Raw genomic sequence first — 5,476 nt, forward strand, 5'->3', positions numbered from 1 at the left:
TGTGTCCCCTCTCACTGTATTTGTCTATGTATTCCCAATGGTGTTTCGGGAATATTTAGTGTTACTAAAAACACCTAACCCTCTTGATCTAGGAGCTGATCTAGAAACAACAGTCAAAGCAATCTTAATTTTTCCTATAAACAACAGATAAGATAAAGGACAGGGAACCTACTTGTAACTTATGTTTGTTCCTTATCTCCCTTGACCAATTTTGCTGCTCCTTCTTGTACTTAAATCACTTGAGAAGTACCTGCACAACTTACAAAAACAAAAACCCGTCAAAGCATAATCATCTATTGTTCATAAATAACATAGAATCGAAAGTATGATATACACGTGAATGCATTCAACATAAACAAAAACATAAGGGAAAAATCTTGAAAACTTTATTGATAAGAGGAAAGATTACAACCAATGCAATTTCGATCCAATGTCGTCCTTCCAATTCAATCCTTCTTCGCCTCATGAAAAGCAAGAAATTCCAACAATATCACAATACTTGCACTCAATACTAATCTCATACCACCAACATCTCCTTGCAACTCAATATTTTTCAGCCTTGATCTCTTGGATGAGTGATCTATTTATAGATGAGTGAAAGAGGTTGTGTCATCAATGATGATGATGAATGCCTTTCTATTTTTAGAAATTAGTTCCATGAAAGAGGGGATAGGAGGTTGATGTTTCCTGATTCCCTTTTTTCATCCAAGGGTGAACTCAGAGGGGCAGGTGGCACTTGAGAAACTTCTAGAGGCTTCCAATGGATAAGGAATCTTCAAACCCTCACGGAAATTTGCCCAAGTTTGCTCATCGCAGGCTAAAGAGGGACTAAGTGCGATGCATAGCACTCAGTCAGTGTAACTCCTGCAATGCATTGCAGCCTAATAGAAGGCTTCCCATGCTGATCTCCTTAGGGGTACTTTTTGGATGCTTTCTGTGATGGAACTTATTTGGGAGTAAGGCATTCTGATGAATAACCTCTTGAGGGCATGCAACAACTGTATTAGGGGTTGATAAACTCTAATAACATCGACCTGTAAGTTGGGGTTGATATGCCCAAATGAATCTGTAACAAATGGGGAGGGAACACACTCTTTTATACTTATTAGATCACATTCCATTTTTGAAAAATAGGTTCATGATGAGAATCTCTTTATTCTCATATGATCCAAATCGAGACTATACAAAACTATCTTGTAACACATTTCCTAAATTTAAACAGAGTCATAACATATTTCTAAATTACAATAGATTAACATTTGGAAATTTCAACTGTTCCAACTAAGTTGGTTGCATTGTTCATGAGGGTCTCACTTCAATGGTTGAGCTTACCTTGACCATGTCTCTGTTTGTATAAATATTTGTTGCCTATTCAGGGGAGAAAAAAGCATCCAAAATAGGCTTTTGTGTTGTAACAATGAATTCAACATGGTATTTGTTCCATCTTTAACAAATCAAAACTAGGGAAATATCATCCTCTAATGACATCTCAACATGCCATACCACTTGAAACAACCCTTCATTAATTTCATTAGTAGAGAAACCTAAAGAAGTTAACTTTTGTATCAAATTACAAGAAAAACTGAGTAATAAAGGTGACTACATGCAAAAGGAATGTACTTTGGAAAATAATGATTAATGAAGTGATAAGGTATGGCTATTTAGGGTCAAAATGGTAGGAGAATATAGGAAAATAGGTACAAAAAGGATGCCAATTTTGTGTCCCAATATTGCTTATGAGATTGTAGAAGTTAGGGTGGTGTTAACCTTGAAAAATTATAGTAAGAGGTATTCGTCAAATTCCCTCTAACAGTAGGTCACTAAACCCTAAAAATATTTCCATGGGCCATTAAAGAATCCAAAATCATCAAGGAAATAAAGCTCCTCACATGCACCTTCTAAAAACATGATCCCCACAACAAATGTAAAAGGGTAGTGTAAGTTCGTAAAACTCACCTTTTCATTTGGACATGAAGTTGAACTTAATGACTATGCGTTTCATGATTTTCTCAAGTAAGAGGAGGTAGAGCTAAGAATGAAATTGAGAAGACATGAACAATTGTCTCCCATCTAGTTTCCAGAAGCAGATTAGAGAGAAAAACATAAGGGGAGACATATTTCTAATATAGAAGAACTTTGATAAGTGAAAACAAAAGATGAGAATACTAAAAATGAATCCCTTCAAAAGAAAAGACATGAGGAAAAAATGAGACTAAAACAACAATATTTGGTCCAGGATGAAGTGTCGACCATCAAACAAATCACCATCGTTGGCATTGAACCACAAGAAGAAACAAGTGTGCTAGAGAGAGATACTAGTAAGGGGATGAGAGACAACATTTCTTAGAATATTCTTGACAATGGGAAGTCCTAGAGCTACATGTCTGAATAATTACTCTACTACAAGGTCCTATCATTCCACATAGTCCAATCTCCTATGTTCTTCTGATTGCTAATCAAACAAGCACAACACCTTGACCGTATCACCCCAGGTACATTGATAATGAGGTCATTGAGTTGGGTGATTAATATTACAGTAAATCAAGGAGGATGGTTATCCACATCCTCCCAAGGAGGTGAAAGATCAAAATCAATGAAGAGGATGCCATTTTCTTAGAAATCTTGGAGAAAAGGATAATTAAGATTATAGTTGGGGAAAAGCAACCAATAGGACACAATAGTTACAAAATTGATCCTAGGAGCTCTAGCAACAACCAATAAGGCTACAAACCAAAGCTTATCCTAGGATGTGGAGCAAATGAATAAAATGTAAAGTCACTGCAACAAAAATTGAATGATCAAAGACAACTTTTGGAGGCCAAGAAGTAGTAAGGGTTGGAGATGTAGTATGTAGAATTATTAGAATCCTTCAAAGCTCAATTCAAACAACAGAAAACACAACTCAACGAGCCTCATATTAATGCGCTAAAGAAATTTGATTGAAAGCCATATATAGGAAATCAATGTAGGGATCAAGCAAATGCATAAAACTCAAGTTCACCTTTAAGTATTGAAATCCTAGGTAATTAGAGTTAACAATAACCTCCAAACGGAATATATCTCTTTCATGGGAAAATTATAGCACGTTCAGGATTGCTTCATGTAGCTTGAGTAGGTAACTAGAGAACATAACTCTCTATCAAATTCTGGAGTGGCAAAAGGAGCACATTGATGCTTTTGATTCATTGCCAAGGTTAAGAAAGGAACAAAAGATAAAGGATCGGTCATTGGTTAATGTCTATAAATTAGAATATGATGAGAGTAAAGTGACAGAGACCAGAGTAAAGCAACCTCCTTGTTCTTTGTGGGATCTTCATTGCCATGCTATAAAAAATTGTCCTTCCTTTTCTGATCTCAAAGAGCATATCAATTAGGGTGACATGGGACTAGATGTTTCCCTTGCAATGGTACATGCCATTCTTTCTAAATCATCTAAGTACAACAAATATTTATGTTCAAATCACCATTGTATTTTTTGTGACACATACTATCACTACTCTCATTGTTGCCCCAAACTTCCAAACTTTTGTGATACATTTGTTATTGAAGGCTCAACTTCAACATATAGTCAATATTGGACTACATTGCAGAGCAAACAACAAGAACATACACATAATAAAGAAGAGAGAGAAAATCGTGGGAATGGTATCCAACTAAGTTTCTATTCCTCTTTCATGGGTATTTTCACATAAGAGAGATAGTTGGGGCTTTACCACTTGTATTTGCCTTTACATAGATATATTCACTTAATATTTATATCAAAATTATGATGAAATTATATGAGCGTAAGAGGCCTCTCAACATCTCCCACACCCTCATTTCCTCTCACATCCTAAGCACGTTTGTAGAAATGTCTTGGACCTCTCTATAGGGTAGAAGTATATTTCTTATGCATCAACCATGTATATTGGTTTTCATAGGCAAATCAACCATAAGATTTGCAACTTAGATAAGCAGATACATGTATACAAGGTGTATTATGACTTATAACTCTCTAGGTGACTACATATTGCATATCTTGACTTGTTAATCATTTCCTACAGTCTTAGGGTGCTGAACTACCCTTACTACATAGAATATTATTCTACCTAGGAACAATTGGCTCTTGCCATACATCATTTAGAGTGTGACCTTTTGCTCCTAAGATTTCTTTATTCATAATATTAGTGAGGGTTTACAACATTAATCAACGTACTATTTTCCACTATGACAACCTAGAAACACTTCTGCTATTTTCATACCAAGAGGTTCAATCAATGCAATATTTTGTTGTTATCATCTTGTCCATTCCACTTTGTATATGTTTATAAAATTAATTTCATTTTCTTGAATGCCTTATTTTCTTACCATGCATGGAAAGTGTTCAAATGATGAATCCAATATAATTCTATTTATACGAATTACCCCTTTCATTTTTTATTTATTTTTTTCTAGTTTTTTTTTTTCCTTCATCAATCCTATAAAGTGACAGAGACCAGAGTAAAGAAGAATGGGAATTTGGGACTTTGGAAGCCTTATGTAGTCCTGACTCCACCAACCAATATTGCATGAGATAACTAAATTCCAAGCCAAAACATTCCCTAAGATCAAGCAAATCCAAGAAATGAACAAAGAATCAATTGAAAGGTTCATCATCATGCCCACCAGGGAGGAAACCCAACTCCTTTGCTACAACACCAAGATGAAGAATGATGTCCAAAAGCTGGCCAATTAAATATTTATGGAAAAGTGGCAGTTGCAAAATATGGAAGACCCTAGGATCTCTAGAATCCTGAACATGCACATTGCCTGGAAGATGCATCAACAACAAGCTTTGTTGGAGAAGACTTAACGTCTCCATGGTGCCTAAGGTGTTACTGACCAAGGGTTATTTTGTAACAACACTGCATATATATACAATAATTTCCCTCAAAATAAGGAGGAGAGGAAAAAGGGAAAGGAGAGAAGATTGTAAAGTCTAAATGCCTCTTTTAGGAGGCTTTATTTTGTAATATTTTGTACATGAAGGACTCATCTCATTGATTAATACAATTCACTTATTGTTCTAATTTGGTAAATTGTGTGTTTTGAATTGCTTGAGTCTTTCTATAACATATATATGTGAATATCGAGGCTCCTATAAAATTTATTGATCAATAACTTTTTTTTTACCACTTAGATTAGGTATATATTTCGACAAATCCATAATCATCTTACTCTTAGCTTATCTTTAAGTAAATAATTTGATTAATGTTGTTTCCATATTATTTGGTCTATCAATAAATATCTTAAATACTCCATGAATCATTGTAACAATTGAATAATAAAAAAAAACACTGCTACCATTCGATAAATAATACAAAGAAATAAATTATTTCTTTATCTTCTAGGTGGAAATCGATCCCACATACCAGTTGGAGGTTACTACATGAAATGAAAGCGAATCTAATTAGGACTCATGATCATGTCTCCTCCCTTCATCAATGACATTCCAACA

This window comes from Pinus tabuliformis, chromosome 1_2 (genome assembly GCF_031772625.1).
Source record: "Pinus tabuliformis cultivar Carrire ecotype Pingquan chromosome 1_2, CPIR1, whole genome shotgun sequence".
Taxonomy (NCBI): Eukaryota; Viridiplantae; Streptophyta; class Pinopsida; order Pinales; family Pinaceae; genus Pinus; species Pinus tabuliformis.